The sequence below is a fragment of the Hyperolius riggenbachi genome, chromosome 7, assembly GCF_040937935.1.
Source record: "Hyperolius riggenbachi isolate aHypRig1 chromosome 7, aHypRig1.pri, whole genome shotgun sequence".
Classification (NCBI taxonomy): Eukaryota; Metazoa; Chordata; class Amphibia; order Anura; family Hyperoliidae; genus Hyperolius; species Hyperolius riggenbachi.
Genome location: NC_090652.1, coordinates 128,754,606 through 128,779,671, shown reverse-complemented (window position 1 = coordinate 128,779,671; position 25,066 = coordinate 128,754,606). Strand labels below are relative to the sequence as shown.

Genomic DNA, 25,066 nt, shown 5'->3' with positions numbered 1-25,066 from the left:
TTTTTAGAAGATCAAAATCCATTGACATTTTGTTGGTGGTCCCAGAATAGACTTATAAATTTAAAGCAGGTCTTTCGTGTTGGACGGATTTGTTCGTTACAGGTCCTGCTAGATCAGATGTAGGGAACCTATGGCTCGGGAGCCAGATGCGGCTCTTTTGATGGCTACATCTGGCTCACAGACAAATCAGTAGAGATTGATTCACTAAGCTACATTGCTCAAGAAGTGCAGCTTAGTGTGGCAGCACAAGTAAAATTTTCAAAGTAGGCATGCTACTGCCGTAGCATGCACTACTAACTTACTCACACATCCCCAAAACGAACAGCTGCTCCAACTGTCCCACTCTGGACCCTGTCAGGTCCAGTGACTTTGTAGGACAAGATCCCAGCACTTTGCTTTGATTGGTCCAATAGGCTGCCTGTCACTTGACAGGCAGCCAATTGGGCCAAAGTGCGTTGATCTCGTCCTACAAAGTGAATCAACCCTTAAGTCAGCTAGCTAATTGTACAAGCTGTTAGTCTGTATTTCTCCTGTCTGGCTCTTGGGGGAATTGCTGATGTTGCTGAAACCCAAGAGAAGATCAACTCCCTCCAGCTATGTGTACTATAGTAATTGGCGAGCGGGGAAGCAATTACCTTCCTTCCTCTGCTCGATGCCTGACTTCCTGCAATGCCGCCCACTAGAGGGAGGCACTGCAGGAAGTCACGTGGCGAGCAGAGGAAGGAAGATAATTGCTTCCCCGCTCTATGATTACTATAGTACACATAGCTGGAGAGGGAGCAGGGACGGGGGGGACCCAGGTGAGGGAGGGGGGGTCGACCCCCCCTCCCCGCATCTGCGCCCGCTGCCCCCCTTTCTGGCTGCTATCCCTTAGGGCTACTTGGGGACACCTATGGGGGTGACATTGAGGGGAGGAGCAGGAAGTAGGCAATCCAGATTTCCCTCCATTTTCTGTGTGCAAAATAGTCTGTGTAGAGGGAGATCCGTTTTTGTATTGCCTTTCGCTACCCCTCCGTGTATCCGGGGTCCGTAAAGTTCTGACAAGTCCGGACTCTCAGTTCAGTTTTTCAAAACAGATCTCACAGATCGCCAATGGATCCGTTTTGTAAGTGTGTGAAGACGGCCGCTATTTTTAACATTTGTATGTGTGGTTCCGGTTTTAGTCCAGGCCAAAAAACTGAGCCATGGATACGTTTTTAAAACAAATGTGAACCGACCCTAAGTGATGATCAGCAGAAGTGGTTGCCACTTTTATTTATAACCCATCATCCTGTCCCCTGATCGCCACTTTTGCACATAATTATTCAATAAGTAAATATCACCTTATTTGGAGAGAATAGATCAGCTGGTCTTTGGGAGAGCTCTGAGGCAATTGTAGCCATGAAGTTGAGTCCTCAATTCGTTTTACAGCCCACTAGTGATGCACCTGAGTTGAGTGAAAAACTGCACCAAAGATGCATCGACTGTGGGCTGCAGAGCTTATAGAGGCCCTGAATTCATGGCTTTAAGGTGGTCACAATGGATTCCTGGTGGCCTTATGTGATTCCCAGGATAATTTCAAGTAAATGAAGCTGTGCATTGTCACTGTAGGGTAAAAACGGTTAGTTATCCAAACATCAAGAGTCCTTTGGTTAATCCAACTGGTGAAAAGTAAAACCTTTTGAGCAGTAGGATTGTAAGCCCACCCACCACGTCACGGTAGACTCTTTTAGGGTGGGTCCCTACACTACACTATGCTGGCCTACTCTGATTGGTGCTAGTCACCCTACTAATGCGGCACTAGTTACAATATGCCTTTAAGCAATACCACCATCTCCTCTCAACACTAACCCCTCCCCCCCACTCCTAACACTAGCTTTCCCCTCTCCTAACACTAAACTCCCCCCTCTACACTCTTAACGCTAGCCTTCACCTCTCCAAACACTAACCCCCCCTCTCACCACTCCTAACACTAGCCTTCCCTTCCCCTCTTCTCATATAACACTAACCTCCCCCCTCTCCAATCCAAACACTAGCCTTTCCCTCTTCTAACACTAACCTCTGCCCTTTCCAATCCTAACACTAACCTCCACCCTCTCCTTTCCTAACACTAACCTCGCCCTCCCCACTCCTAACACTATCTTTCCCCTCTCCTAACACTAACCTACCCCCTCCCCACTCCTAACAATAACCTAACCCATCTCTACTCCTAGCACTTGCCTTCCCCTCTCCTAACACTAACCCCCCTCCCCTTCTAACACTACACCCCTCCCCCTCCATTCCTAACAATAACCTTCCCTTCTCCTAACACTAACCTCTCCCCATCCACTCCTAACACTAGCCTTCTGCTCTCCTAACACTAACCTCTCCCTCTCCACTCCTAACACTAGCCTACCCCTCTCCTATAACTAGCCTCCACCCTCTCCACTCCTAACACTAACTTTCTCCATCTCCACTCCTAACACTAGCTTTCCCTTTTCCTAACACTAATCCCCCCATCCACTCCTAACACTATCCTTCTCCTCTCCTAAAACTAACCTCCCACCTCTCCACTCCTAATACTAGCATTCCCCTCTCCTAACACTAACCCCCCCCCCTCTCCACTCCTAACACTAGCGTTCCCCTCTAACACTAACCCCCACCCTCTCTCTACTCCTAACACTAACCTCCTCCCTCTCCACTTCTAACACTAACCTTCCTGTCTTCTAACACCAACTTCCCCCACTCCACTCATAACACTAGCCTCCCCACTTTCCACTCCTAACACTAACCTCCCCCTTCCACTCCAAACACTAGCCTTCCTTTCTCCTAACACCAACTTCCCTCTCTCCACTCATAACACTAGCCTCCCCACTTTCCACTCCTAACACTAACCTACCCCCTCTCCACTACTAATACTAACCACCACCCTCTCCTAACACTAACCTCCCCCCTATCCAATTCTAACACAAGCATCCCCCTCTCCTAACACTAACTTCCCCTCCTCTGCTCCTAACACTAACCTTCTCCTCCCCTAACAGTAACCTCCCTCTCTTCAATTCTAACACAAGCCTTCCCCTCTCCTAACACTAACTTCCCCTCCTCCACTCCTAACACTAGCCTTCTCTTCTCCTAACACTAAACTCCCCCCTCTGTACTTCTAACACCAGCATTCTCCTCTCTTCTCCTAACACTAACACCCCCCCCCCCTTGCTAATCCTAACACTAGCCTTTACCTCTCCTTTCCTAACACTAACACCCCCCTCCCCCCTTTCCCTGTAGCCAATGGCTGCTATCTGAGTTTGGCTACAATGTATGCAGAAGATGGTAGGAGCTGCAAGCAGTGATGGTGGAAGATAGCTGGGACTGTAAGAAAAGATGGTTCAAGCTTACAGGAGCTGCAATCAAAGATGGTTCAAGATGGCAGGAGATGCAAGCAAAGATGGTTCAAGATGGTAGAAGTTGCAAGCAAAGATGGTTCAAGATGGTAGGAGCTGCAAGCAATGATGGTGGAATATGGCTGGGACTATAAGAAAAGATGGTTTGAGATGGCAGGAGCTGCAAGCAAAGATGGTTCAAGATGGTAGGAGCTGCAAGCAATGATGGTGGAATATGGCTGGGACTATAAGAAAAGATGGTTTGAGATGGCAGGAGCTGCAAGCAAAGATGGTTCAAGATGGTAGGAGCTGCAAGCAATGATGGTGGAAGATGGCTGGGACTATACGAAAAAATGGTTTGAGATGGCAGGAGCTGCAAGCAAAGATGGTTCAAGATGGTAGGAGCTGCAAGCAATGATGTTTGAAGGCGGCTGGAGCTGTAATTGATGACAGTGGACAAAGGAGACACTCACTGCAGGAGATGATAGACACTGCAGGACATGAATTAAAAGAGAAGTTCACTGCAGGAGATGCCAGGCACTGCAGGAAATGATTTGAAAGAGTCGCTCACTGCAGTAGAAGAGCCACTGCAGGTAAAGATTGGAGCTGCAGGTGATGGCTGCAGAAGTCGCTCACTGCAGTTTATGACAGGCACTGCAGGAAAAGATTGGAGCTGCAGGTGATAGCTGCAGAAGTCGCTCACTGCAGTTGATGACAGGCACTGCAGGAAAAGATTGGAGCTGCAGGTGATAGCTGCAGAAGTCGCTCACTGCAGTTGATGAAAGGTACTGCAGGAAATTAGAAATTTAGGAAAAGCCAGGAGCAGGAGGAGATGGAAACGCTGACAGACACTGCGGCAGAAATATATTAAGCGCAGATGACAGCAGCAAATTCAGTAGATGGATGAATTCTCAGGAGCTGCATGAGAAGGAAGGAAATGTATGAGGTGGTTGATGGTGGATTCCATGTCAGAGCCTGCATGAATGACTTCACTGCAGGTGATGGAAGTCGCTGGAGAGGATGGAAAGAGTTGCAGGACATGGATGGAGATGACAGGAGCTGCAACTGCCCTGGCAGGAGGTAACTATCACTGCATGATGCAACACCAGGAGCGGGGCCTGGACCTAGAACAGTGGTCACAGACATATCCACTCCCTGGTTCCATAGCAGTGCGTTCCTCTGTGCTCATCCTGAAACCCCGAGTGGCCAGGCCATGATGGTCCATTCGCTTTCTTCTCCATCCCCGGTGACTCAGTCTCTTCATGACCTAAGAAAATTAAACAAACATACATGTTAGACGTTTATAAGAAAAACCAGGAGATTCAACATGTTTCATATTCTAGATTGCACAGATAAAAATGATATAACAATGCTGCAGCTCCATAAAGACAACAAAAGCCTGATAGAAAATAATAATGGTGATATTCATACCTGTTTACATGACAAAGTAGCTTGGCATGCAGCATTGTATTACTAATGTATAATAGTCCCCTGTATGGTGTGCATTCTGTACAATCTATCCACTTTGCCCTTTTATGCTGGAAATATTCCTTACAGGGTCCTTTTTTACTGACACAATGCCTTGTATAGACATATTGCTGCTGAAGTGAAGGAGGAGAATTATCCCTGGTACACAACATGCAATTTCCCATCAGATCGACGTGTTGAACTATCAATTATTGACAGGTCCAATCACGTTTTTGATAGTTTTTCCAATCAATTTACCCTCCCCCCCCCCCCCCCCACACACACACAAATGCCTAACTTTAACTCCCCACGCCTAACCTTAGCCACCGCATACGCCTAACCTTAAAACCCTTTTTTAACTTACATGGCGGCACTCCTCACGACTGACCCAGGCCCGGAATCCCATCCGTCTGAAGAGGGTCTTCGTGGCCTCCTTGAAGTCTTCCTTGCTTCTGAAGTACCAGGTGGCGAACAGGAAGATGGAGTGAAAGAAAGGGATGTCTTCCTCCATCTGGTTGGCCAGGAACCTGCAAAAATGATGGAATAATAAGAATGTGCTATAAAAACATTTGTATTGCTAACTATATACTGCTTATCTATATGCTACCAGACCCGTGGTAGAAGAGAGAAGGAGGGTGTCATGGAGCCCCCCGATATAAGTTACCACTACACTGTCAGCTATGAGAAAATATACATGAGAAGAGGACATCATATACTTACAGAGCAGCGTAGAAGTTCTGGATGTTGTACTCGGCGATGGAGAGGCCAGCTCTGCTGAAGTAGATGAGCACCATGGCCAGCAGGTACTGTAATGGGAAACACAAATACAGAGACAATTAGCTTTTACTGATAGACAATCTTTGCTATGGCAGCTAGCATTTGTATAAGAAACACAAAACAAGACTTCTATGTTACATTTACTGATACTTACCTTGTCTGAAACTCTTTTGCATCCATCATCTTCCAGGAAGAGATCGATGGTGCGGTCATCTGTGTGAGACAAAACAGTAACATGTGAGAATCATGGTATGTTATATAAAAGACTTTGCTGTAATAAAGGTATTGTCAGACGCAACCCAACTTGTCACTGCAAATGCAGCCAAACATTTTTGCCCCCCTCCCCCCCTCCATTCTCTCTCACCTATAAAAATATTTATTACAAAATGTGTTCCCAAAATAAATATTCATCCAAAGACAACGAGGGACAGAGAAAACTGGAGCCAAGGGGGAGGAGTTCCTAGAGCAGCCAATCGGAATCATTATATCAGTTATTAGTTTAATACTCTATAACTATTTGGGATTGTTCCTCCAGTTTACTTTGCACTTCATTAATGACCCTCACAGGTTTTTCTAATGGTTAAACAGGTTAAATATCTCACCAAGGAGCTTGTAGAAGGCTCTCCTCATCTCTCTGGTGATGGTCACTGGCTTCTGAGGATCTGATGGACCAGCTCTGGCTGGTTGGTCGGGGTCTGTCACACTCTCCCACTTCACACTCCTGTACGGCACATCCTCGTTTCCAGGAGTGATGAGTGGAGAGGGAATGCGAGGTCTTCTGATTCGGATGGGATTGTCCGGTGTTCTGAATGGGTCTGAAGGCTCCTGTGGTCTGAGTGAGCTGGCAGACTCAGATGACACAAGTGGACTCGGAGACTCATGTGTTCTGAGTGAGCTGGCAGACTCAGATGACACAATGGGACTCGGAGACTCATGTGTTCTGAGTGAGCTGGCAGACTCAGATGACACAATGGGACTCGGAGACTCATGTGTTCTGAGTGAGCTGGCAGACTCAGATGACACAATGGGACTCGGAGACTCATGTGTTCTGAGTGAGCTGGCAGACTCAGATGACACAATGGGACTCGGAGTCTCAGGTGTTCTGAGGGAGCTGGCAGACTCAGACTCAGACATGACTTTGCCCGGTGGTGTAGGTGTCTCTGCAGGCCTATCTAAGAGCTGTGCAGGGTTGGATGGGACAGCTGCAGCTGGTGCAGACAGATCACTGGTGGGTGATGGAGATGTTTCATCAACCCCATCCAAGGCCACTGCAACCTGTGCCATGGAGAGAGTGTGGATGGTGAAACTCTCATTTGGCACAGAATCATCAGGTGCATAATAGATAGGCACTGCAGGGACTGCAAAGTCAGAGTCTGGGGAGGATTCAGACCCACCAGTCATGACACTCCCATCCTGGGAATCAGATGGAGAGAAGCTGAGGGTGTTTGCTCTGTAGGAGAAGATGGAAAATAAATAGTGTAAGTTAAAGCATTCCTGTGATAATGTCCATTAACATACATAGCACAGCTCTGGGCAATGCGTGTGTATATCACATATGAACTCACACATTGTCTGGAAAACCGCATTGCACCCGGAGCTAGTGGAACTGAAGCTAAATATTTATTACAGACCAATCACAAGACTGATTTTACGTTTTTACGATTTCCGCTTTTCTTTTCACTTTTTTGGATTCTCTGATGCAAAAAAATGACTAATAAAATACTCCTCGGAACTCGGAAAAATGGAAAATCGTAAATCTGAATTTCCGCGGAATTGGAAAGGATGCTGTCATGATTTTCACATACTTTCTTTAAAGGGAACCAGGAGTCGGGAGTATGGAGGCTGCCATCTCCATTCCCTTGGAAGCAATGCTAGTGGCCAGGCTGTTATGCTTTAAAGAGATTCTGTAATATAATAAACATCCCCTGTGGGTACTTACCTCGGGAGAGGGAAGCCTCAGGGTCCCAATGAGGCCTCCCCCATCCCTGTAGCTGCAGGCAATCCAGCGCTGGCTCCCTTGAAGCCTCCTGCAATCCTCCCAACAAGGGATGATTGATTTACCTCTCCGGGATCCAGCACAGGCGCAGTAGCGGCTCTTCCTTCTGGTCAGGCTATTTCCGCCTTACCCGAACGTAAAGCCTCTAGTACGCCTGCGCTGGATCCCGGAGAGGTAACTATTTACATAGCCGCACTTCAGTGGACCTGGGCAGGCTAAGGGAGGCACGGAGGAGGATGGGGAAGCCTTCTTAGGATCCAGAGGATTCTCCCTCCCGAGGTAAGTATCCCCCGGGGGGATTGTTCTTATTACAGGATTTCTTTAAGGGCCCTTTCACACATCACTTTTTCTCCTGAGTTTTCTCCCAGGTGATATTTTCACACCTTGCCATAAAATGCATTTTACGCCACCAGCAGCCAAGAAAATACTCAAAGTAATTTTGATAGTACTTTTTCAACTACTTTTTGGTACTTTTTCAATTACAAAATGCTGAAAAGTTATTTCAAAAAGAAGTTGAAAAATGATTTCCTAGGAGAAAACTAAGGAGAAAAAGTGACTTGCATCTGGGCCATGGTGTGGTGTGATTTGCGTGGGACATAAGAGCCTATCACAGTGCACTGCACCATTACATACAGTCTGCTCCCTGCAATAGACTGCGCTGACAGGGAAATCTCTGTGACCCCGCCCCTCGAGCATCTAAGCCAGGGACATCACACACATCTGACCCCCTCAGTCACATGCACACTTACGGACAGCTGTAACAAATACAAATGTATTTCTTTAAAGGTTATTATGCTGTTGCGTATCTTTTAGAGAAGAAGTCCCGAGTTCAGGTCTGCATTAAAGGTGCACTGTAATGGGTGGGGAAAAAAGAGTTTACCTTACCCCCATCCCCCCCCCCCCCGCGACGTCCTGTACCTGCGCAGGAAATACCGGGGATGCGTGGGCAGAGGCATGTGACATTAAAGTCGCAAATACTGGAAACAAGCCATGGCAGGGGACTGGGGGATCGTCTTGTCCTGGCGCAGGCACAGGACATCTGCGGGGGGCCGGTAGAAGCCCCAAGTAAGTTTAACTTTTTCTTCACTTTAGAGGGGGGCCTCGGGTCAACTCTGATGTCACAGGGTCACTGTCACTCACTGTGTGCATCATGACACTGCGTGCGTGTGCAGCTCACTGCCTCCTGTCATCATGGCTTTGCCTGGCCCCGGCATCGTACTTTGTTATGTTACAGCAGCAGAGTGTGTGCAGTGTCAGCATGTGTGTGTGAGAGAGCACTGAGATGCTGATGCTGCATGCACTCTGCTGACTGCTGCCCTCTCTGGTGGCTTGGTGGTGGTGCAGTGTGCATCTTCTGTGTGGCACACTCCGACTCCTCTGCTTAGCTCTGTCTCTGCCTACCCCTTCAACACTGGGCAGATGCAGCCAAGGGATAACAAAACTGTGCCATTCACACCACCGTGGTGCCACCATTTTGAATGCCACCTGGTCCTGGACTGGTGACTGGTCTAATCATGCAGTGAGGTTTGGGGAGGAGGATGAGGCAAGGGTCTCCCTCAGACAGTGGCCAGCGGGCTCTACACCTGACCACTGGCTCCAGGCTCCTGACAGACTGGCTGTAAGCGTGGTCTCATCTATGCTGTGTCAGGCCTGTGTCCCAGCTGATGGTGCTGTGCCCAGTGCATAGCCCAGTCAGCCAGGACAGGTGCAGGTGCAGACCTGTATGTCCTGGCTGGTGTCTGTCCAATAAAGGTGACAGGAAATTTGGGTGCCCAGTAATGCCGATAGTAAAATATTGGTATTAAATATCAATATTTTACTCCTGCTTCTTTGGTCACAGGGTTCCCCGATTCTTTTTACTTCACACGGAGTTGTACACTGTATTTTTTTGTATTTTGGTAATCGCTGTACAGAGAGGCTGATCAGCTACAACCCATTCTGCTCTATGGAGAGGGGAGGGGTGATGACAAGTGAGCAGGAGGCGCAGAACAATAGTGATTGTTTATTGATGCTTGTTTATTTATCCAGTATAGCAGATTGTTGAACCATGTCTTTGAAAATTCCGCACACTCTTGATTTTTGCTTACAGCTTTCCATCTGCTTTTCTCTCTCTCCTCCTTCTCTCTCCACCTTGTCTCCTTTACCCCAGTCTCTGCTTCCTCAGCCTTCTATTCCTCTGTTGCCCCCACTCCAGTCTCCAGAGATTCTGTCTATCATGATGATGACATTTGCGCACAAATGAGAATATACATGAAAATATATGGGCATGCAAAAACACATTGAAGTCTATAGACATGAGAAAACACCTTTAGAAGAAAGTTTTCATTTTTGTGAAAATATACATCTTGCCAACGGCCATTATTACTATTAACAGCAAACATGACTTTTGATACCGCAATTCATTTGAGCTCATCCCTAAACATAAAGCTGTGTAAAGAGATGAGAGTTCTGTCTACACCGGTGTCTCCTCACCTACAGCCAACCCTACTTGAGGAAAAAGCAGTTTAGGTGCCCATTGACAATATCATTTTAGCGAATGGTCGACCTTCCGATTCCATAACTGCGATTGGAACAAATCAATGAGAAGGAATTGATTGGGCTCATAAATGGGATACAAAATATAACCAATCTGATAATTTCAAATAGAATGGATCAATGAAACAAATGATTAATTGAACAATTTTTTTTGTCAGCATCTGAAGTCAGATTTATTTGGTTGATTGCTATTTATTCCACAGCAAGCCCCCCCCCCCCCCTTCTCTTCTCTTTATATTATATGATACTTGTAAAATATGGAGGGGGGAGATTGCAGATTACAGCAGAGGGGCAATTAGAAATGGGAGGGGGGGGGGGGTGCAGGCCACAGCAGAGGGGACCTGGTGTAAAACCTCAATACATGTGCCTTGACTGATGCTATGGAGTAGTGAAAAGATATGTATGTTATGTGCACTGCTATGTATGTAAATACTGGCTGATGTGCTGTTATATTTGTTGTGTCACCGCTGGGCATTTCATGACTGTTGCTAAAGTTCAGTACATACATTACTATATTTCCTTTCCTTTTCTACATTAAAGATAATATAATGTCTAAAATAGGCTGACCATGTGTCCTCTTTTGCCCGGACAGGTCCACTTTTTCAGACCTGTCCGGGCTGTCCTCCCGGATATTTGATCTTTCCGGAGAGCCGAACACACTTGCAGAGATCCATTGAGGCTGAGATGAGCCGAACACTGCGAGTCAGTGGCAGAAGAACAGTTTGCAGAGATCCATTGAGGCTGAGATGAGCCGAACACTGTGAGCCAGTGACAGAAGAACTGCTTGCAGAGATCCACTGAGGCTGAGATGAGCCGAGTACAGCGAGCCCAAGGCAGAAGAACCATTTGCAGAGATTCTCTGCAAATGGTTCTTCTGCTGCTTGGGCTCGCAGTGTTTGGCTCATCTCAGCCTCAGTGGATCTCTGCAAGTGGTTCTTCTGTCGCTGGCTCACAGTGTTTGGCTCATCTCAGCCTCAGTGGATCTTCTCTCTCTGCAAGCTGTTCTTCTGCAGCTTGGGCTCCCAGTGTTCGGCTCATTTCATTCAGCTCCTGACTCCTGACTCAAACGGCTCTTCCTCGGGCTAGGCAGTGAGTCAATCCCTTCCTGCTGCTCTGCTCCACCTCCAGCCGCCCCCATCCACTGAGACAGAGCAAATTGCAGAGCAGAGGGGTGGAGACAGCCAGAGACAGCCTGAGTTCAGTGGGACTCACGCTGGGCTGATCACTGGTGCTGTTTGTGTGTGACCTGTGGGAGCAGCTCAGCAGCACAGCCTGAGCCCTGAGTTCAGTCTGTCAGTGTCAGTGAATTGATTCAAGTCACGCTGGTGCTGTGTGGGCAGCCTGTGGGAGCATAAGGGCCTGAGTTGTTAGCAGTGAAGTCACTGCTGTGTGGCCAGCCTGTGGGAGCATAAGGGTCTGAGATTCTAAGCTATACTGGGGCCATATTCCTATCTAACCTATACTGGGGCCATATTCCTATCTAACCTATACTGCGGACATATACCTTGTCCGCACATTTGTGGGGAAATCTGCTGCCAATCTCATTGCATTTTGTGGGAAATTCTTCTGCGAATCTGATTGCATTTTGTGGTTGGCAGGCCCTCCACCATGTGGTCTGGAAAAAAAAAACGTCCCTCCATGCCCACGAAGTTGAACAGCACACTGCTAAAGTCTTGTATATTTGGCCCCACTCATGACCACGCCCACATGCTGTTGTGATCGTCCTCTTTTTTGGAAATCAAAATATGGTCACCCTAGTCTAAAATCAACGTTGCATTTATCACATTGTCATAAAAACGCATAATGACTTCACCTGTGTTTTTGATGTAACCAGATATGGATAAAGGTGAAATGGGGCCTAGGCAAGATAGCAGTTTTTACACACCGCAGATGGTCACCTAGATTTTTTTAGTAAGATTTGATGGTGGCTAGCATCCACCAGGCCCCTAGACTCTTTCCATGCCCTAGGAAACTGCCTAGGTACCTTTTGGCTGATTTAGTTCTGATGCTAGGCCTAAGGCTATTCCAGCTAGGCCTAGGCTATTCCAGCTGTCACCAAGGAGAAAGCTAGGCCTAAGGCCTACCTAGGCTATTCCATCTGTCATCAAGGAGAAAGCTAGGCCTACCTACTCCACATGTCACCAAAAGATGAATCTCCCACAATCAGGCAATAAAAGGCCCCCATGCAGGTCAGACTTAGTAGCCGAGCTCTCCTCACTGGCTTTCCATTCCCCCCACAGCTGTCTGATGCCCTCTGGTGGCTCCACTTACCTCTCGGTGTCTTGTCTGGTGCTCATTTTGGGCGAAAATAGATAAAAATGGATAAAAACTGGATAAAAATGTCACTGGTTGATAGTATGTCACTAGAAATGTTGCTCTGGAGTAAAAAAAATCGACTGGAAGTCACAAATATTCACTGAAAGCCAAAGAAGCAGGAGAAAATCTGTTAAGATGTTTCCTGATCGAGAGCTTGCATGTGAATGAGGACCAACTGCCATTCTCAACTGCTTTATCAACTGCCAGTCTCACGGCCAATTTCACTGCTAGTCTCACAGCCAGTCTCACAGCGAGTCTCACGGCCAGTCTCATGGCTGCATGTGCCAGGCAACTGTCACTCCCCTGCAGATCAGCTAACCAACTGGCTGCAGTAATGTAGCAATTTTCTATTCCTATTTATTTAGCCATAGCTTTATAACTGCTTATCACATCTAAATGATCTATAGCTTGTTTTTTTCTCCACAAATCAGGCTTTTTGTGGGTGATACTTGTTTGCAGTAATTACTTTATTTTCTATGCATTTTTAAAGAAAAAACAAGAAAAAATGTAAAAAATTCACTATTTCTCAAATTCTATTCCCTATAGTTTTAAAACAAACAATTCTACAGTAAAAAAAAAACCACACATTTTATTTGCCCATTTGTCCTGGCTATCACAGCATTTAAATTATTGTCCAGGTATTTTGTATGGTGACAATATATTATTTGGAAATATTATGCAATGTAGGAAATAAATGGTAGAGCATCTTACCAAGCTGCATCAGACTGACACAGAATGCATAGGGCTGTAAGGGCCCATTCACTCTCAGGCAATTAGCGGGCGTTTACTGCTAAGTATCGAATCACCGGCGGTCGCTAGTGCTTTTTAAAGTGCTAGCGCAATGCTAACTATGGCAGTGATCTCATTCCTGTGATTGCAGGCGATTCACGATTAGCGCTAAATGCAAAATGCACCACATGCAGTTATTTTGAGCGATCGTGATTGAAATGTATTTCAATTACGATCACTCAAAAATCCGAAAATGTCCCGGGATTTTTACGCGTTAATCACATGAAACTCGCTGGCACTAATTGCTAGAGTTTTGCGTTTTGGCACAATTGTGCTCATTGCAGCTGAAACAGGTGCTGTTAAATCGGACCCAAACCAAACATTTTTTTAATTCAAAATATTTAGTTGCACCATACAAAGATAAATAAACACTCCTTCAAGCCTATGAGCATTTCAGTGCATGCTTTTCACCCTTCTCTTTTTATAACTAGGGTTATACAGGTGGCAGCCATTAGCAATTCCTCCTTTGCTGGACACCACCTGCTCCACCAGTTTGCCGGATTTTGTCCCGGCAATATGAAAGAAAGGGAGGGGTTCCTGCAATAAACGTAAAATATTTTTATATTTGACATCATGCAGTTGAAAAAAGGATGCTATTTATTATTATAATTTAGAAAATAGATTTTATTTCTGAAATCTTGTATTTTTAATTTGGGTCCACTTTAATACTAATATAACTCACACTACCAACACTGGCTGCAAACTAATGCAACTCACACTACTAACACTGGCTGCAAACTAATGCAACTCACACTACTACCACTGGCTGCAAACTAATGCAAATCACATACCTAATACTGGTGCAAACTAAAGCAATTCACATTGCTACAACTTAGGCCTCTTTCACAGTAGGACATTGTGTTTCAGTGCATAACGCATATACACTTTCATAGTGCGACGTTAAAGTCGCACGTTAGAAAATGTATTTACTATGGAACAAAAACGGTGCATGCAGAATATTTAAACAAAGAAAAAAACATTACTGAGCATGTGCAACACAAGTAACGCAGCAGATTCATTGCTGAACGCACAGCATGCAGCACTTTCTAATAACGCTACACGTTCAGGGGCGTATCTGGGTAATATAGTGCCTATGGCAAACACTGAAATTGTGCCCCCCCCCCAGTCAGTACCCTTCCCTTCTAAAAACAGCATCTTTTCTCGCTCCATACATGTGTTATGGTGTCCTGTATTTTTTTGGCTCTGGGTTTTGCTGAGGTTTTTTGGGGGAAATGGCTCTTCTTTTTCACTCTCTGTCTCTTTTCTAACACTAAGCAAAGTGCGTCCTACATAATTAAGTAGCCATGTTCACCAGATATTCGTATTAATCTGATCTGAGGTCTGAATGACAGGGAGGCATGGAGGCAGGCATGGTGGCACAGCATAGGGGCAGGCATGGCGGTGCAGTACAGGGGTAGGAATGGCGCCCATGGTGCTGTGGTTCCCATGGCACATGCCATGCTTGCACCCCTCTAGATACGCCTCTGTACACGTTACACACAAACGCAACGTGTGCACTGTGAATGTCGCACAGACTTAGTACTGCTGTGCGTTAGTCTGCGGTAAAACATTTTCTAACGTGCGACTTTAACGTCACACTGTGAAAGAGGCCTTAAAGCGGAATTAAAAACTGTATAAAAAATAAGAGTCTCACTTACCTGGGGATTCTGCAAGCCCCCTGCAGCCGACCTGTGCCCTCGCAGTCTTGGACCAATCCTCCGTTCCCCCGCGGCGGCTCACTTTTTTTTCCTGAAATGAAGGTTGACTTGTAAATCGACCTCCATTCCGCCCTGGCCATGCGTATCCTAGTACTCGTTCCTGTGGGTAGGAGTGTCCTGCGCAGGCACAGTATGAGAAAATCTCTACTGCGCCTGCGCATTACATGTCCGGGTACAGGAGAGTGAACGAGGAGGGGAGCAGTGCACTCGATCTGCGCAAAGTGAAAGTGAGCCGCGGCAGGGGACCGGAGCATCGGGGAGTGGCTGCGGGGGAACAGGTTGGCTGCAGGGGGCTGGCAGAAGCCCCAGGTAAGTGAAACTCTTATTTTTTAAGCAGTTTACAGTTCTGCTTTAATGCAGGGGACCTCACCCTTCCCATTTTGGGAGAGACATCCAATGGCGTAGCAATAGGGGGTGCAGAGGTAGTGACCACAGCGGGGCCCTTGGGCCAAAGAAGCCTTTCCTCAAATGCAGTATTAGCTCTCTATTGGTCCTGTGCTGATAATATTCACTTCTATAGATGCTTTGAATAGTAGTAATCATTAAAAAAAACTGTTCCCCATCCCCTTCTTGCACCTCTGACACTGTGGTTGTCCTTAGCAGGTTTTAGTGCGCCGTATGAATTGCCATAGAGTGCCTGGGGGGCCCCAATGTAGATCTTGCACCGGGGCCCATAGCTCCTTAGCTACGCCACTGGAGACATCAGTTACACGTTGCAAAGCACATTAGCAGGGACACCACATGCAGGTTTCTCTCAGGTCCCCAACCTAATCTAAGTTTAAAATCACCTTAAGATTTGGGAACATGTATGGTGTAATTGTAGTAATGAAAGCACAGGTTTCAACCATTATAGTTTTAAAATAAAATGTGATAGTGTAGCTAAAAATACAATTTTGGGGGGCTATTTATCCTGTTTATTATAAAACTGAAATTATGTTGCTGGGCTAATATTGAAATAATTTGTATTTCTGCTACATGTGTACCGGTAAGTTGTAAATATAATCAAATGTTTTTAATAGTAAAAATGGAAGAGAATTTAAAAGGCGGGTAATTTGGCATTTTATTATATAGGAGCGTTGTCTCAAGTGCATTCCCACTAATATGGTGCCCCTATTATATGGCGTATCGCACATGTCACCCATTCAGTTGCCCCAATTAAATTATACATCTGTTCAAAGACCTCCTTTAGGCCTTGTTCACATTGCATTGCATCCGCGTGTCCATCCGCGTTTGGCGGGTTTTGTGGAGTTTTTTTTCTGATTCCCGGCGTTTACCTGCGCATTGGTTTTTTTTTAAACCGCTAGTCTAAGCGGTTTTGCCGAGCGATTGCATTTTTTCACTTTCTGACGTAAGTCAGGAAGTGAACTCTTTGATTCGGAAATGAATAAATACAATGTATTTATTCTTAAAACAGTGAACGCAATTGCTGCACAAAGCGATTTTGTGAGCGTTTGTGGTTTTTCTTAGACCTTCCACTGAGGCAAAGTCACCTCAAAAAAAAACCCGCTTGGGGTTTTGTGACGAGTGTTTTTTTTTCCTCCGCCTGTCGATCAGGTGGGCGCTGCAGTTTTTGTAAAGTGCTTTAATAAGCTCCTTTTCAGAGCGATTGCAATTTCTCACTCCCTGACGCAAGTCAGGAAGTAAACTCTTTGACAAGGTTAAAAACGCTAACGCAATCGCTGCACAAAGTGATTTTGTGTGCGTTTTGCATATACCTTCCATTGAGGTGGAATCGCCTCAACAATGGTCCACGCACCGCTTTTCTGACCGCACAGCGCACGGAATTCTCTGTCCTCCATTTTGAAAATGGCCATTACTCTATAATAGCTTCCTGGTCAGCACACTGTTAAACTGTAATATCGCCCACTTGAGCCATGGGGAAACATGGATATTCCCTTGCACATTCAGTTGTAACTGACAGCAGCTGATATATACTGTAACTGACAGCAACTGGTACACTTCAGTTCTGACAAAATATTGTCAGAACTGGAGAGGATCACTGTAAAAAGAAAATGGTGAGCTTCTGAGAGGAACTGATGGTGGGGTAAGTATGTAATATTAATTTGCAGCTATATCATGTGTTTATTTTAAATAATTTTACTCAGTTCAGGTTCCCTTTAAGTGCTTCCCTTACGTTTTCCCCTGGTGGTCCCCTTCTTCTTCCCTATAGGTTTTCTAGGCAGTCTTGTGGTCCCTCTCCTCTATACAGATTCCCCTAGTGGTCTGGTTGTCCCTCTTCCCCTTGTATACATTTCCTGGTAGTCTGCCATATATATTTCTCTGATAGTTTAGTGATCCTACCTCCCGCTTATATAGACTTCTGAGGTAGTCTTGTGCCCCGCCCCCTCACTGACATACTTTAAATCCCACATAAAGTGTGTAAAAACATTTAAATAAAAATATGGGATGCCAGAGTACAGTGGAACCTTGGTTTGTGTGCATAATTCATTCTGAAAACATGCTTGTTACCCAAAGCGCTCTTATATCAAAGCCAAAAATCCCCATAAGGATTAATGGAAACTCAGATAATTTGTTCCACAATCCAAAAACATTTACAGAAAAATATTTCATACCTGGTACAGTACTGTATAAAGTAAAAATGATTGTAACTATAACAGAATCATTGCTATCTCTTGGCTCTCCCCAACCTTTTTTGTGTGCGACTTTAACAAGGACAATGACAGTTGCATTTGCCTACTTCTGAGGATTTCATGAAAATGTGACTGCACACCACGCTGAACAAGTATGGCCAGTGACGCACCCCTCATTGAATGTCTGTCATGTAGATCATCCCCAGTTCCTTCTCAGCAAATGGTCACTTTAAAGTGGAGCAAGGTGAAGGTTTTTTCTGTACATGTTCCATGTCATATTTTCTCCCTGATTTCCTTTTCTCTGACTTTCTTTTTTAATGATGAGCGCTGCAGCGCCACATTCTTTCTGCCTCCCCCAGTGTAAAGGTGGCCACGCACCATACAATGTTTTAAAATATCTTTTCAGTTAAATAATTGCAATACATTTTGCTGACTGATTGTAACATTTGAAAAAACTGAACCAATGTACCACACACATGTTCAAATTTCCCCTAATGATGAAAAATATGATTGAAAACTAATTTAAAGAGAGTCTGAAGCGAGAATAGATCTCGCTTCAGACCTCATAGCTAGCAGGGGCATCCGTGCCCCTGCTAAAACGCCGCTATAGCGCGGCTTAACGGGGGTCCCTGTCCCCCCAAACCCCCTCCGAGCAGCGGGGGAGCGCTTCCTGGTTGGGGCAGGGCTAACCGCCGCAGCCCTGCCCCATGTGCGTCTGTCAGACGCGTACCTCCGCCTCTCCCCCGCCCCTCTCAGTCTTCCTTCACTGAGAGGGGCGGGGGAGAGGCGGCGATGCGCGTCTGATAGACACGACTGGAGGCAGGGCTGCAGCCGTTAGCCCTGCCTCCAGGAAGATCAGCTCCAGCGACACACGTGCCCCTGCTATATATAAGACCTGAAGCGAGATTTAGTCTCGCTTCAGTGTCTCTTTAAAAATTGCTTGGGTTTGTAAGTAAATGGCAATCTACACTACACCATTACATTTTCATATTAATTGATCCGAAAAATCCAACAGTCCCGATTTTCTTTTATCGAATAAAAATATGAAATTTAATCAGATTTCTCAAATGAATGAAAAGAAAGCTTTCAATGTTTTTGCACAACCTATAGTTTTTATCGAATTGCTGTAAAATTGGATCATGTTATTGTATGGTGTGTGGCCACCTTAATGCAGAGCATTAGGCTCTCCCCTAGCAGGACCAGTTCTCCTCTTATACCACAGAACCGCATGTGTGACCAGTTGTGATTTCTTTGCACAACATTTCCCACACTCAGCAAATGAATAGGGAGTCTCACCAGAGTGAGTTCTCTCATGTTTTACAAGGTTTCCTTTATTGACAAAATATTTCCCACACTCTGAACATTTGCACAAAGACTTCAATTGAAATAAAAACGCAACCATTAAAGGGAACCAGAGACATTGGGGATTGCTCCCACGCCGCCATCCTCTGCTGCCTGGATCCACGGGTTCTGGGTCCAGTCATTTCCACGAGTCGGTCAGTCGGCCGGCAGACGCGGCCAAATGTCCGCATCACACGGGGCTCCCTCCATATATGTACGCATAAGGCTGCCTACTGCGCAGCCTCATGCGTACGGGTATTGAGGGAGCCCCTGTGATGCGGACAATTGGCCGCGTCTGCCGGAAGTGACGAGACCCGGTACCGCCAATACAGGAAGCGGAGGATGGCGGCGTGGGAGCGACCCAGGCTTATGGGGCTGGAAGAAGCTCCAGGTATGTATAAAAGATTGTTCTATTTTTTCTTAACGTTCCTCTCTGGTTCCCTTTAAAAAGTCATTGAATTTTCTTAATTACCTTTCATTACTTCAATGTTAAATGCAAACTTTTACTACAAAAATTTGCGGTAAAATGCAAACGGTTGTTATTTACCAGAGACTGTTCACTTGGCAAACTGTTCTGCCAACCCTAAGGCTGCATTTCCACTTGTGCGGTGCGGAATCGCCGGGAAATCACCGCAGACGAAATCGCATGCGGGTGCGATTTTGCATGCGTTTTTTCACGCGATTTCGCATGCGATTTCGCATAGGGTAGTAGGTGGGCGATTTTAACCATGTCACTGCCTGTGTAAATTAACATCACCTCCTATGCGAAATCGCATGCGAAATCGCGGGGAAAAACGCATGCCAAAATCGCATGCGATTTCCCTATTAGATACATTGTATGCGATTCGCTTTGCGGTGTGCGGAGAGCGAATTCTGACGGCTCTGCCATGCAGATTTTCCCCGCACACAAAAAACGCTCCGTACAACGCACAAGTGGAAACAGGCCCATGCACTTGTATTGGCTGTGCGAATCCGCATGCGGACAACGCATGCGGATTCGCTATAGTGGAAATGAGCCCTAACCATAAAGAGCCGATAATCATACCGGATGTGGTTTGGAGAAAATTCTGTACTACTTGATGATGAAAATTGTTCTGTACTATGAATCACATGTTGGTGGTTGCTTTTTAACATATTTGTAATATGTCCCCTTTTCTCCTTCTAACCTGACTGGCATTCAATTTCCCCAGGATTTCTGTGCAAAATGTAATCTAATTAATTTTCATAACCTTTTTTTCCTGTAACTTGCCAAAATGTGTCAAGCAAGGGTCTAGTGTAGGAGAGTATTAATGTGTATGCACGTCAATACTGTTCACAGCATGTTTTGTATTGACGTGTATATCCGTCAATACTGCCAGGGAGGCTAAAATGTGTAATAAAAACGTGTGGTGTCAATGTTCACCCATGACGTGACTTTCCTTTCTGACTATTGTGATACCATTCGTAGACCTGTAAACTCCCACAGATCCTCAGACTATAAATATCTATGTTCCTATAATCAAAAAGAGGGGAATCCTTACTTTAATATGTTCTCTACATACAAGTGCGAATCCTTATTGGGTCTGAATGGAAAGTTGTGCGCATGGACGTGCCAGACAACTGCAGTGTGTGGAAGCTGAGCTCACTGGGCTCCTGAAAGGTAAGTGGGTGTGTCTGCAGGTGGCTGCTCCAGACTGTAAGCATGCAGCTTCTGGGGTGCCATTCACTAACTAGTGTGCTATTAGCATATCAACGTGCTGATAACCACAGCCTGAGATAGAGTAAAGGGGCCCATACACTGGTCGATTTCAGCCAGTCGATTTTGTAAAGGGCTTTAATAAGAGCTTTTTCAGAGCGATTGCAATTTCTCACTCCCTGACGCAAGTCAGGAAGTGAACTCTTTGACCCGGGTAAAAACGCTAACGCAATCGCTGTACAAAGTGATTTTGTGAGCGTTTTGCGTGTACCTTCCATTGAGGCGCAATCACCTCAACAATGGTCCATGCACCGCTTTGCTGACCGCACAGCGCACGACCCGCGCAGATATGAACATTCTCATAGACATTCATTGCACAAGCGTTTGCCAGGTGATTTTTGAAAAGAGGATGAAAACGCCTCCAGTGTGAATGAGCCCTTAAAAAATGAGAAAAACGCCTCTAGTGTGAGCGAGCCCCCATGTGTCCCCCCCTTAGAGTGCCTTTATATGTTATGCCCAGTTATAGTGGTCTCTGCACTGTCTTCCCTCTATGCTGTGCCCTCTTATAACTGCTACTGTGCTGTGACCCCCTGTAGAGCCCCGTGTCTTGTGTCCCCATATAGTGGTTCTTACACTGTATTCCCTATATCACCCTTTACTAGCCACTGTGCCCTCTTATTGTGGCTATCCTTACTCTATTCTGTGGTAGTTAAGTGCTTCCCTTATGTTTTCCCCTGGTGGTCCACGTGACCAAGCGTCGCATAGATGCGAAACGGCCGTCGCCCCACCACTCTTAGCCGGACACCCACCTCCAGCACCAGCTACCCGGTCACCGCCGGTCACGTAAGAGTTGCCTGGCAACACTTGCTACTTTATGCAAACCAATTTATGAAATGCTGTCATCGCTTGCACAATAATATAGACTGTCTGCTTTGCCATTAAACCACGATTTTGGACGGAAGGTGCACGCTATCTGCCTTTTCTTATATACTGGTCCCCTTCTTTTTCCCTATAGGTTTTCTAGGCAGTCTTGTGGTGCCTTTCACCTATACAGATTCCCCTAGTGGTCTGGTTGTCCCTCTTCCCCCTTGTATACATTTCCTGGTAGTCTGCCGTATATATTTCTCTGATAGTTTAGTGATCCCACCTCCCGCTTTTATAGACTTCTGAGGTAGTCTTATGCCCCGCCCCCTCACTGACATACTTTAAATCCCACCTGAAGTGTGTAAAAAACATTTAAATAAGAAATATGGGGTGCCAGAGTACGGTGGAACCTTGGTTTGCGTGCATAATTCATTCTGAAAACATGCTTGTTACCCAAAGCGCTCTTATATCAAAGCAAAAATCCCATTAGGATTAATGGAAGCTCAGATAATTTGTTCCACAATCCAAAAACATTTATAGAAAAATATTTAATACCTGGTACTGTACTGTATAAAGTACAAGTTATTTTAACCACTTAAGCCCACATGGTTGAAATTTTTTTGCATCTGAGCAACTTTCACCTCACATTCATTTGCCAAAAACTTTATCACTGCTCGGCACAATGAATGAATCTACATCTTCTTTTTCCGCCACCAATTAGTTTTTATGTGGGTGATACATTTTGCTGAAAATTAATTTATTCTAAATCAATTTTAACAGGAATACTAAGAAAGAAATGGAAAAAAATTCATTATTTCTCATTTTGGCCATTATAGTTTGAAATTCATACATGCTACCGTAATTAAAACCCATGTACTTTATTTGACAATTTGTCCTGCTTATTACACCATTTAAATTATGTCCCTATCACAATGTATGGCGCCGATATTTTATTTGGAAGTAAAGGTGCAATTTTTCAATTTGCATCCATCACTATTTACAAGCCCATCATTTTTAAAAAATATATTAACCTTCTTGGCGGTTACGTTCGGGGTAAGCTGCGCAGGAGGTTTTCTCCGGCCCTGCTCGGCGGATTTTCTTAATTTGTGCGCCAGCACACCGATCGCCGCTATCCGTTGCGGCGCGCGCCCCCCCCCAGACCCCGTGCGCTGCCTGGCCAATGAGTGCCAGGCAGCGCCGAGGGGTGGATCGGGACTCCCAATGACGTCAGGACGTCGGTAATGTCATCCCGCCCCGTTGCCATGGCGACGGGGGAAGCCCTCCAGGAAGTCCCGTTCTTCGAACGGGATTTCCTGATCGGAGAAGCGGGCGGGGGGATGCCGCTGAGCAGCGGCTATCATGTAGCGAGCCCTGGGCTCGCTACATGATTTAACAAAAAAAAAAAAAAAACTGCCGCGCTGCCTCCTGGCGGAATTTTTCATACCGCCAGGAGGGTTAATATACTCCTTTGACATGCATATTTATAAAGTTCAGACCCTTAGGTAACTATTTATGTTTTTCTTTTATTTTTATTATTGTACATTTTTTTTTTTAAATTAAAAATTGTATGTGGGTAATTTTTGGTGTGGGAGGTAAACAGGTAATTTTTAATGTAAAAAGTGTGTATGTGTAATGTAAAATGTATGTGGGTGTAGTTTTACTATTTGGCCACAAGATGGCCACAGTCAAAAAGTCCTGGGAGTGATCGAGGTGATGAAGAGACGCTGTTGGCTTTTCTCCGGGGGGGGGTCCGATCTGTGAAAGGGATTTAAAATCCCTTTCACTGATCGATGGGCTAACGGCCAGCAGCGGGGGGGCGCACGGGGGGGCCCGCGGGAGCACGCGCGACCCGCGGGAGTGCGTGCAGCCTAACTGGACGAGAAATTTCGTCCAGTTAGGCTAAAGTGGTTAAAGGAGTCATCAGGCGATTATAAGGAAAATAAGTGCTACTTACGCGGGGCTTCCTCCATCCCCAAGCTCCCAGCATGTCCCTCGCTGCACCTCCACAGTGAGCCATTCACCTGTGAACCTTCCCGGTCCCCGGCGATGCCTTCAGGCCGACCTGTACTGTGCCTGCGCGAGCAGCGCTGTCAATCACCGCCATGTGGTTCGGAGCGTACTGTGCAGGTGCAGTAGTTTGGTACTCTCCGGTCCACGTGGCGGTGATTGACATCACCGCTTGTGCAGGCGCAGTACAGGCCAACCTTCAGGTCGGCCTGGCATCATCGCTGGGGACCGGGAAGCTTCACAGGCAAACGGCTCACCACGGAGCTGCAACGAGGGACATGCTGGGGGCTTGGGGCTGGAGGAAGCCCCGGGTAAGTAGCACTTATTTTCCTTATAATCGCCGGATGACTCCTTTAACTATAACAGAATCATTGCTATCTCTTGGCTCTCCTCAACCTCTTTTGTGTGTGACTTTAACAAGGACTTAATCAATGACAGTTGCATTTGCCTACTTCTGAGGATTTCATGAAAATGTGACGGCACACCACGCTGAACAAGTATGGCCAGTGACCCCCCCTCCCCATTCATCCATTCATGGCTCGTTCACACTAGGGCCATTTTTGTGCAATAATTTTCTATGAGAAACTACACATCTGATCAGTTTGTCTCCGATCCGCTCAAAAAAGCGGTGCATGGGCCATTTTTGAGGCGATTCCGTCTCAATAGTAGGTATAGGAAAACGCAAATCAAAGAGTTCACTTCCTGACTGACGTCAGGGAGTGAAAAAAACGCAATCGTTCAGCAAAAGCTCTTAGAAAAGCGTCCAACGCACACGTCCAAAACATCCAAAAACTTCCAACGCACATAAATCAAAAAACAAAAACGTGTCAAAAAACAGCCAATGCGTGATTGGAGCGCAATGTGAATGAGGCCTGAATGTCTGTCAAGTATAACATCCCCACCCCTCCTTCTCAGCAAATGATCACTTTAAAGTGGAGCAAGGCGAAGGTTTTTTCTGCACATGTTCCATGTCATATTTTCTCCCTGATTTCCTTTTTTCTGACTTCTTTTTTTTTTTTTTTTTAAAGATAAGCGCAGCAGCGCCACATTCTTTCTGCCTCCCCCAGTGTAAAGGTGGCCACTCACCATACAATTTTTTAAAATATCTTTTCAATTCAATAATTGCAATCAATTTTGCTGACTGATTGTAACATCTCAAAAAACTGACCAATGTACCACACACATGTTCAAATTTCCCCTAATGATGAAAAATATGATTGAAAACGAATTAAAAAATTGCTTGGGTTTGTAAGTAAATGGCAATCTACCCTACACCATTCAATTTTTATATAAATTGATCAGAAAAATCCAACACTCCCGATCTTCTTTTATCAAAAAAAACATGAAATTCAATCAGAATTCTCGAATGAATGAAAAGAAAGCTTTCAATGTTTTTGTACAACCAATAGTTTTTATTGAATTGCTGTAAAATTGGATCATGTTATTGTATGGTGTGTGGCCACCTTAATGCATAGCATTTCCCACACTCAGCAGAGGAATAGGGAGTGTCACCGGTGTGAGTTCTCTCATGTTTACCAAGGTTTCCTTTATCGGCACAATATTTCCTACACTCTGAACATTTCCACAAAGACTTTGTAAAGGATTGCGGAGATGCCACTGCGCGGTCTGGCGGCGGGGCGACTGTCTCCGCGTTC

General features: G+C 45.6%; 1 long non-coding RNA gene across 1 annotated transcript; it reads right to left on the bottom strand.

Moving 5' to 3' along the window:
* Positions 1 to 9,573: 9,573 nt before the first annotated feature.
* Positions 9,574 to 12,575, bottom strand: LOC137525671 (uncharacterized). The gene is made up of 2 exons (XR_011022968.1): positions 12,382 to 12,575; positions 9,574 to 9,785 (listed from the first exon to the last, which is right to left on the bottom strand). It is a non-coding gene; the product is annotated as an uncharacterized lncRNA (long non-coding RNA).
* Between the last annotated feature and the right edge of the window lie 12,491 nt (positions 12,576 to 25,066).